An 11,055-nucleotide genomic window follows, 5' to 3' on the forward strand; every position below is an offset into this window, starting at 1 on the left:
AATAAAATGGTTTGAAATATATCCATTATTATTAACTGTTTATTCATAACTTTCTCAAACAGGTACTAATTTTTATACCTTCATTAGCTGAAAAGAAAAAAATAATAACACTGTACATGAAAACTAGAATGAGCTAATGCTGTTGAGAACTTACAAGAAAAATATTGACCTTTATGAAGGAATTGCTACTGCTATAGTCTCTTTGAAAAGTGGCAGATAAATAATCACAGTCACGATAAGAATATAGAGATCAAGACATTTCTAATTTTCCCTACCTCAACTCTAACAGTTTTGGTGTTCTGTAAAGATCAAGGTCAATCTGTGGTTTTTGGATTGGTTCTCCCCACTCATCTGTAAAAACCAAACCAAAAAATTCAACCAACCAGCAAAACAAACAAAGAAAACTACAAACAAACAAACAAGCAAACAAACAAACATACCTCACAAAAAAAAAACTGAAAAAACAAAATCAAATAAAATAAACCAAAATACAAACAAACAAAAAAACACCCGAAGCCCAAGGAAACAAGAAAAACAAAGCCCCACAAAACAAAAAACCCAAAACAAACCAAACAAAAAAACCCTACCAAAGCCAAAGTTTACAAATCCCACCTAAAAAAGCAAGCTGATAAAAACCTCTGAACTATCAACAAAGAAACCCCTTGGTTTCAATAATCTCATTTAGGTAGCCATAGTTTTCATTTTAAAGATATTTGATTCACTTGCTGCTTCTCTTTCCAGAAATGTCTAGACCATCTTTTTTTTAAGAGATAGGTCTTTATAAAGCATAGCAGAATGCTTCTTCATTGAAACGATATGGCAAAGGATCTCTGTGGATATGATGATCAAAGAGCTGAGCAAATGCCCACTCTTGAATCGGTGAACAACTGAAGTGTTCCTTGTGCTGATCACCTTTCACACCATGAGTTGTGTGACATTCCTTGCCTCTGCCATGCCCAGTTGTGGACACCATTTACCCTTCAGCTCATGTACGCTTAGGAAGTTTTCCCTTTCAGTCACAGAGCAATTATTTGAAATGCCTAGTGAGCCATAAATCATTAGCAACACACACTCCACATCTGGAAGATCATCTATATCAATAATCCTTTCAGTTATTCTAGAGGAGAAGGGTTCTACTTTTCCTAAGAATTATCTGCATGAGAACATTATAGTTGCATACAGAGCTTTGTTTTTGAATGTTGTTGTGACTTTTGCCACTATTTATTCTGCTTTTCATTTTTTTAATTTTCACAATCTTGTCATATCCTAATCTTTTGGCTAGATCTGTGTTCATGTGTCCTGCAGTGTTTTCATCTCTTTGTATCCTTGAAATCTTTGTGAAATATCTGAATTTACATTTGAGAAATTATTTTTCATTTTTGGTGCTCTAATGAAGACCTCAGTGAAGTTCTTTACTGCCAAATACAGTACACATTGTATTAGCTCTTATGCAACAATAGTTTATACAAAAATGTATATATTTCTATATAAATATATATATCATGCATATAAATGAAAACAGTGGAAGTGGAACAAATAACACTGCTTACTCTTTACTATTTCATCCTTTAATAGCTCAGCTGTTTTCTCTTTTTTCTTATAAGTAATCACCTTTCCCATCTGAAACAAATTAACTCCTGGGGAGGATATGTTCTGAGAGCTTTCATATGGTCCTTGTTACCAGGGAAACTACTTCTTTTGTCAGTATGTGTTCTGAAGCTCACGGACAGTGTAGATTGCTTTGTCACATCAGATGACAAGAGACAGCAAGCGCCAACTAGTTTGCATGTGGTTTCTGAGCAAAAAAAATAATTAGAGACTCTCACAACACTGGCCAACATTACTTATCCTGGACAGCTCTTCAAAACAGAGGTGTGCAAAATAGTGTGGTTTATCTATGTATTCAGCTTCCTGCAGGCTGATGAAATAAATATTGTCCTGGGGGCAGGTGGGTGGGAGATGCAGTGCTGAGCATCTGTCGGTGCTGGGGAGTCCTCTGCTGGGGACAGAGTGTCGGGGGACTGCTGGACACTGCAGGGTCCAGGTTTAAGAGTTCTGGAAAAAGCTGCCAGAGGAAACCATTTCCCCTTGAGCAGGTTCTTCCTGGGTAGGTGTATCTCATTTTGAAAGTGGTTTGTAACACTTATTTTGTTTTTGTCACTACACTGTGTGTAATTTTCCAAATTATTAAGCCTAAGGCTTCCAATTTCTAATGGAATATAGTACCCGAGAGCATATCTTTCTGATAAAAAGTGTGAGGATTTTGGAAAGACAGTCTGCTTTTTTATTTTCAGCAAAAAACCCAAAAGGTACAGTGGGGAAAAAAAGCAAAGCGATGCATGGACCTCATGATAGTTACTCACGTTTGAGAAGCTTCTCTGATTTACATTTTTAATCTGTAATGAGATCAATGCCCACATTGGATTGTGGAAGGTATTGGATTTAAAGTGACTGGCAAACAGGATACAGGATTGAGCCAATAATGAGAAATATCAGTGTCATTAATGGCTTCTGAGATCTCAGCAAGGCTTCTGTTTTCAAAAGTCTGTTAATAACAAGGCTCAGTGTATGTCTTATGTCTACCAGCCTGCTTTTTTTAACCATGTTACGATGTCAAGCACTTTATCCACAGAAGCTGGTTTGTTTCAGGAGTGAAGAAAGAATAGATTAATGAAACTAGAGCATTTGTTTTGCTGGGGATTTTTTAGAAAAGAAAATAAAAAGGGAAATCAGGAAAAAATCATCTGGGTAATCCATTTTCATTCTTTGCAAGATTTAAATAATAAAACCAGAAACACTGGCTGCAGAAGTGGAAATATCAGTTTAGCTTTAATCATAATCATTCCACCATTGTTACAATAGTCCTGACAAGTTGGAGTTCAGTCTTTTTTGAAAGCCATGCATGAATATAACTGAAGTTTCAGTCAGCAACAGCTAGCCATGAATATTGGTTATGAGAACAGATCACAGAAAATGTATCACATTGACAACAGACATCAAACAGTCTGCTTTGGAAAGTATCTGTACAATTAATCTGAGCAGATCACCAGGTAATGGCTATTCAAGCTGAATACAGTCAAGAGGGATAAATCATAGGCAGCAAGCTGAGTGAAATAACTGAGATCATAGAAATGGCAGAACAAGTGATTAAAAAAAACACTGCTTTTACTGACATGGCACCAGATGCATTAAATACTAACAGGAAGGCAAAGTTCCTTAACCAGAAGCATACAGCCTAAACAGAGTTTTTATGCATATGATGAGAGTTAGTCAAAGAAAACCAGCACAGCTGGATGACAAATTTATTAATGCATTTGGTATAATGTGGCATAAAATGTTTTCTTGGGATTGCTTATGAGCAATACAAACACTTTTCTATACGTTGTTTATGTTTCTCCAAGGTACGTTCAATGGGCCTGATGCAGCAAAATAATAGGGATGTGTTCTTACATCTCATAACTATACGCACAAGAAGTTTTAGGTAAACTCTCATTTGCATCTGCTTCCAGTGAGACATAAACAAATGCTTCCCTTTTTTTTGTGAAAACAGAAGTTATTTCACTTTCTGGTAAAATATCAGACACGTGACAAATAAAATACCAAACCCCTTCCCCTTGGAACACTGGGCAAAAATCCAAAGTAAAAAGGTCTAAAGCATATGAGAAGCTCAGGTGAGCTTTTCCTTGGATTCTGCAAAATCTGTGTTTTCAGGTTGGGTTTGTAGCTAGCAGGTCCTGCAGGAGTTCTGCAAAAGCAGAGCATTTAGACCCTGAGGGAAGAGAGGAAGCTCTTCCCAATCTCTTTCAACAGTGGTTTCCCTTGTCAATTAAAAGGATGCCAGCTACTGTCAGCTAGGAGTCTGTCAAGCCCTTAGTGTAAGATGCCTGAAGGGAGGATGCAGATTAAAGCAATGTAAGAAAAACAGATGTTAGAGCATGAACCAGAGATGTTCTGAAATTCAAAGAGGTTGTTCTGCCTTAATGTGCTTAATTACAGAATTCCTTGTTGCTGTCATTAAAATTGAACCCTGCTGTTAGCTCATTCATCTATGCTCCAATTTCCATTAAAAATTTTCAGTTCTCTTAGGGGTGGTAGGACCACCTAGATTTGCCAATCCCTGAGATGTTACATCAATAGGGGAAAAATATTCTCTTTTAATTCTGAACTATTCAGTGATCAATGTAAAAATGAAGTCCAGTGCTTAAATTCCAGGACTAGGGATTAGATGATCTAGATTTTATTACATTAGATAGATCTGTGATGAAAAACCAGCTCCCTTGAAAACCTTGAAAGTCTGGCTATTAACTTCAAAAGACCCATGATTTCTCCCTTGCTGTTAAAGTTGGAGTTAGTAATTCAGATCAGCCTTTTGAAAAGGCCTCAGAACTACAGATCTTACAAGAACACAGAGCATCCCAAATATGAAGCATCCAGCACCAGTGAACTCCTTTATGCAAATTCTGTACCCAATTTTTTGTACTCTCATCATATGCAGAAAATAAGAGAAATTATTTTTGGTTTTATTGAGAAGTTTTACTTACTGATATTGGATCATTAATCAATGAAAATAATAATAATAAAAAAATTAAAAGAAAAGGTATTGAAAACTGTGCATGATTAATCTTCTTGTGCTTCCTCTCTTCCTGAGTAAAGTCAAAACTGTATTTTCAGTTTCGTCATAAACTTCCAGTTTTCAAGTTGCATTCAGGCATAGAATGAAAAAGGAGAGCAATTTGTTGAAATCATTCTCTCTAACATATATCTCTCTAACAAAACTACACTGAAGAAATCCTTTCCATAAAATTGAAACTGGTTTCTTTTTTAGGGAATTTAAAAAAGAAACCCACATTTTTTTTTCTGAATCTTGTTGAAACAACAGGTTTCCATGTTTTTCTGAAAATATTTTATGTATATACAGTCATAAGAATCCTTTAGGTTGGTAAAGACCTCCAAGATCATCAAATTATTAAACCAACACTACTAAATGCACGCTAAACCATGTCCCTAAATACCACATCTACATGCCTTTTAAACACCTCCAGGGATGGTGACTTCACCACTTCCCTGGGCAGCGTGTTTCAAAGCTTGACAATCCTTTCTATGAAGGAATTTTTCCCAATGTAAAATTTAACCTTCCATGGTCTTCCCTGTGCCTCCTTTTCTCCAGACTGAACAACCCCATCTCTCTCAGCTGCTCCTCATAGGATGTGTGCTCCGGACCCTTCACCAGCTCCATTGCTCTTCTCTGTTTTTCTTCTCCTGCGGGGCCCAGAACTGAACACAGCACTTGAGGTGTGGCCTCACCTCAGCTGAGTACAGGGGACAATCCCTGCCCTGCTCCTGCTGGCCACACCAGTGCTGGCACAGGCCAGGATGCCATTGGACTTCTTGGCCACCTGGGCACCACTGGCTCGTGTTCAGCTGCTGTTGCAGCATCCTTGGGTCCTTTTCCTCTGGGCAGCTTTGCAGCCACTCTGCCCCAGGCTGTAGTTCTGCCTGCAGTTGTGGGGTCACAAGGGCAGGACCGAGCACTTTGTTTTGTTGAACCACATACAGCTGGTCTTGGCCCATTGATTCAGCCTGTTTAGATCCCTCTGCAGAGCCTTCCTGCCCTCCAGCAGATCAGTCCAGCCTGGTGTCATCTACAAACTGGGTATGAGTGTCCTTGATCCCCTCATCCAGATTATTGATAGAGATGTTAAACAGGACTGGCCCCAAAAATGAGCCTTCAGAAACACCACTAGTGACTGGCTGCCAAAGGGCTGTTTACAACCAAGCAGCAGATCCAGATAGAATAACCCCAGCTACTTTGAGTTATAAGAAAAAGAAAGGAAAATCAAGGACAGTATAAACCTAATATTGCAAATTTCCAGAAAACAGAGTAAAAACACTCAGGATTTATTTTTGCTGCATAAATATTTAAATTAAATATAGACATGAAAAGGTCAAGCTTGCTCCTCCAGGAAGCCAAGGAACAATCCGAGTTTCCTTTTCAGGTTTTGAATAGAGTTATGTAAAGATGTCTTCAAATGTGGTTTAGGATGGGAGAGAGGAACACCCATTCCTGTGGAGTTACTCTGTGGAAGAAGACTGGAGCTCCTGAAGGCACTTGGATGGACTTCTACATGCCAGAAGTTATGAGTCGTGTCTGAAACACAGTGAACCTGAAAAGACTGGAGAAAAATGCTGCTAGAGCCACAGAACCACAAGTATTTGTGTCCATATAATATAAATATCAGTATAAAAATCCTGATTCCAAAAATCAGCCTTATATCATTGTCTAAGCACTGCATTATCATGATGTGCTTTTTCATAGAACAATCTCAATAATTTCATCTATAATTTTATTTGACTTCCTAAACTTTTTATTTGACTTTATAAACATTTTATAGTCCCTTTTAGAACATTCAATAAAATATTATGAACAGTCTTTACTCTTATTGAATAGTGCTTTACAGTTCTCCAGATTCATTCTGATTAAGTACAAAGGTTACAGGGTGTCACATTTGAAGGATTTTGGTGTTTTTATTAAGGAGCCTAAACAACTGACTTACTCTTAAAGAGATGACATTCATTGTTACGTATTAAAAAAAAAAAGTGATCAAGATTTCAAATGTTCTCTGTACTCAATATTGGGAGCAAGAATTAAATATTTCTGGAGATCATTTAGGAACCTCAGTGGAAGCAAAGCATGGTACATTTCATTGGTACCATGTGAACCAATTACTTTTGAAAATCAGATTTTTTTAGCATACTCTCTATATATCAGAGTGAGCAGTACGTGTGACTGGGTATTGTAAACGATCTGTTTTCGTTAGCATTCCTACCAGCAAACCAAGTGCTAGGGTACAGCTGAGGAGTGAGAACAGTAAGGTTAGTTAGCAAAGGAGTCAAAGCAGAATATCTTGAAAATTCACATATTCCAGTATATCTTGAAAATTCAGCTATTATTAGAAACATATGAGGGACGGTTTCCACAGCTTGTTGTCACAAAAAATTACAAATGCTGTTTCAGAAAGTGTTTTTGCAGTTATAGGAACCAGGTTACTGAAGGAAATTTCAGACTGTTTATTTATTCCTTAGTTGAAGTATGACTTAAAATTATTTTGGCATGGACTGTCTCAAGAAATATGACATATTTGGATGGCAGTGCCCCTTGCACAATGGCCAGAGTGTTTTTCTGGGAGAAAAATACACAGAACACAGCAGGAGTCAAACTGAGCACTGGTTAATGGCAGCTTGAGACAGATATTCAAAGAATTCATCAGGTAGCTTAAAGAAAATGTAAAGAAAATGAGGACTCACCATCAGAAATCTTTATTTCAAAAGATCACTATCATTGCTAAACTATGTATTTCAATCCAATACCTTCAGACTGAGCTCTAAGTCAGTGGTAAAGAAGGGACAAAAAGGAAAGGTGATATGCATAAAATACACAGACATCCCCTTCAAAAACCCATCCCGCCAAACCCAAAACCTTACAACAGTAGCTGACTGCCAGCATATTTTGTTGAAATCAGAACAGAGCTGTACCCTAGCTGCAGAACAGCTTCCAGATACGCCCTTCTGTCTGCATGTCTGAACAAATTATACCAGTTTTTCCACTCTGCACCAGGGGATTTATTAGAAGAGCACCACAATGGATTTACAAGTTTATGTTAGCTAGGAAAAAAAGTATTGGGTTGTTTGGAGTGGTATTAGGGCCTTCAGGACTGGTATTTTGCATGTAACCTGAAGGGGCTTCCAGTAGTAAAATATCTCAGGACCAAACTATTACTCTGGACATGACGTTGGTCCATCTTTGTATAATTTCTGTACATCTCTGCACACCTCAGAAAAATCTGTGAGTTGTTCTGCCTCAGTAGATACAATGCTGAGTTTTTCAAGTGATCTCAGAGAACATTAGGTTGGTATGGCCCTTGAAAAAAGCAATAAATTTGTTTCTTTGGTGTTTTAGAAGATTCTAGAAGATTTTGACAAAGGTTAGTCAAAATAAGGTGGAAGGAGAATCACCCCATGCATTTCTAAAGACAACAACAAAAGAGAAATCATCAAATGAAACATATACCTACTTTTAATTGTCCTTCTCTGCTAAAGCGATATCTTTAACATCTTAATTAACAATGATAAATTTACCTTGGGGAAAAAAAAAATGAACAGGAGAGCAGAATTTGTAAAATTGTGTGTTATTCAAACAGGTCATTTAGTTATAAGAATGTATTCTACAAATCTGGAAATCCATTCACAGATGCTATTAATATTGTTCAAACTGCTAAAATATGGTGTAAATATTTTCAGTATTGACAAACCAAAAGAGAAATATTTTCTTCACTTTTTTATCCCATCACAGCTTTCATGAATCTGCCCAAGTACAACGTAAACTAGACGAGAGCTTAGAAAGGGTTCTTACTTGATATCAAAATCCTTCACTTTATACCCCATTATTTCTTACAAGATATGGCCTGTTAGCTTAAAAATATATTCACCCTGATTTTTCTTTTATAATCTTCCAATAGTTAGAAATAATTTTGCATTGCCTTTCTTGATAGAAGTAATTTTTCTCCTAAATGTATATTTTTGTTCTAAAACAACAAACCACCCCCAAATTTTATATGGCATTTCATATCTTAAAAGTACTTCTCTAAGTAGTATACTCTCAACATCTTAAACTAGCGAAGCTGCAGTACATTTGATCAATCTAAAAGACAGTCTTGTTACAGAGATCCATTCCTCAATGAATAAATATAAACCACCTATCATTTTACATAAGCTATTTGAGATCTGATCTTAATGTAGGGTAGTAAATATTTCAACACCTGAAGGTTTTCTCTGAAAGGCATGCTCCTAAGACGTTTAAACCTATGGATATTAGAGTGAGAGCAAGGTATCTGCCCCAAGTTTCTCATTTTATCCTATGCTCTGTCCAGTAGTCATTTCCTCTCTTTTAAACCATAACAAATTGACTGTGGTAGGCACTGACAATTCCACCACTTGCATACAAAACAGAAAGAGTTTCCCCAGAAACAAATAGGCTTTATAAAACTTGTAGTTGCAAGCAGCCAACTCCAGCCTTCTTTACCCCTACTCCCAAAGGTTCCTCAGACTCTCTGCTCTGCCTCCTCCTCTCCTCACATCCCTGCTTGCCTCCTGTGGCTGTGCAGGTTGAGTGGTGTCAGCCCTGTTTAGTTCAGGCAGGCATCAACATGGCAGAGATGTACCAGCATCTCCACTGGGGAAAGGTAGGAGGAAGCCCTAAAATCTTCTCATTTTCAAAAGACTTACATTAAATTAATGTTGTAGGCAATTCTGCCCTTTTATAAAATTGGCTGAAATTACTGGGTGTATTCAGAAGCCCTCACAGGGATGACATATAGCCACCCAGATTTGATTCAGGGGTACAGTGCTCCTATAAATCTCTTTCTCTTCTCAGCATGCCTAATAGTCCCACAGGCTTCATAAGCCACACATATGCTGCCAGGGAGGTCTGCTAAATAATGTCCTGTCTGAAGAGGAGCAGCATGATGAGCTTATATAGTGTTCTGGTAACATAAAGGGAATGTTACTGTAATTGTGGAGCTCATTGCGTATAGATGTAGATCTACAAACAGTGATATGCAGACACCTTTCTCCAAACCTAATTTTCTAACCAGGTCATATGTCCTCTGGTTGCTCTTACGAAGTAGAGTTCTGATTTCACCTATTCTAGCATATATGATGCAGTATTTCCATGTGATTAGATAAATATGTAATAATCAATGAGAACAGATTCAGATTCTCTGTATTTTTAAGGAACAGTATTTGAAAGAGCACCATTAAATTACTAAATGAAATGCTCAGGTTTGACCCTCTTTAACTCATAGGTAAAATATCCTTCAAATTCACTGAGTCCTTGGATTTTGTCCATAATCCATACTTAATTTTACCAAATGCTCTTCAACCAGTAGATCATGTCAGAAAATGTCAAGTAATTGATCCTCTAGACAAGACTTAATGGAAAGAAGAAAACAGGTTAGAGTAGTTGAAGGGGTTTGGTTTTTGTTTTTTTTTTCCAAATATTTGAAATTTATTAAAGTTTTGCACGATTAAACTTTTCAGTATAGTGAAATCCTGAATGTAATGCACCTTTCACTAAAGCCTCCAGATTTAAACCTGCAGATACATCTCACTGTATAAATATATTGCATCCTGGTAGAACTGAAGAGACATAATTCATTTGCATTGGTCACAGTGAAGTATCTGAGTGGCATTTCAAGCTAAATATGGGATATACCTGGGTTGGGTCAACAGTTTTCCTTTCATTTCTTTAGAGATAAAATTGGACTATGGTATAGTGACCACAGAGAAATGCTAGATTTTGTTGTAGGACGATGAGCTCAGGCTGTTTGTTCTGTGTGCACGAATAAATGGCCATCTGAAAGAGAACATTTTGTGTTCTACTGATGGGCTTCCTTATTGGCTTGTAGTCCTTTCTGCATCGCTGCCCCTCTCCAGGTGAGCTTTCCCATTATCTCTTCCAGCTGCGTTTTCCCAAATATGGGAACATCCTCGTGTTCTGCACGAAGCCATTCCACTGAGCGGCCGAAGGTGGGGAAGACGTCCTTTCCAACAGTTTTTCCTGCAGCTTTGGAGAAGATTTCTCGAAGATGAAGACGATGCTGGTTTCCTGGGGACACAATCAGCATCTGGCGATCCACCCAAGGGTCCCCCTGCAGCCAGGCGAGCACCACTAGGTGTCAGCGCAGCCCCGCGGATCGCAAACCTATTAAGTGACACAGGGACAACAGAGTAATTAGCAAAAAGAGTTTAAAGCATATTCCTCTTTCCTTCTTATTGCTTTTAAACCACTTTTGTATTTTAACTTTTTTCCTTCCCTTCTCTCCCCCTTATAAATGTTCAAAATTTGGTAGTCCAACAATCTGGCACCCATGGCACTCTTTGTATGCTAGCTAGGATTTGGAGCAAATGCTATGTTAACCATAACCTGGTCTTTGCTTTCACTCAGACTGAAACTTATTCCATAAAACTTGCAGAATCAAGAACAAAGCAGAAGCATTA

The sequence above is a fragment of the Pyrgilauda ruficollis genome, unplaced genomic scaffold, assembly GCF_017590135.1.
Source record: "Pyrgilauda ruficollis isolate IOZ18807 unplaced genomic scaffold, ASM1759013v1 scaffold18, whole genome shotgun sequence".
In the NCBI taxonomy this organism is placed as follows: domain Eukaryota; kingdom Metazoa; phylum Chordata; class Aves; order Passeriformes; family Passeridae; genus Pyrgilauda; species Pyrgilauda ruficollis.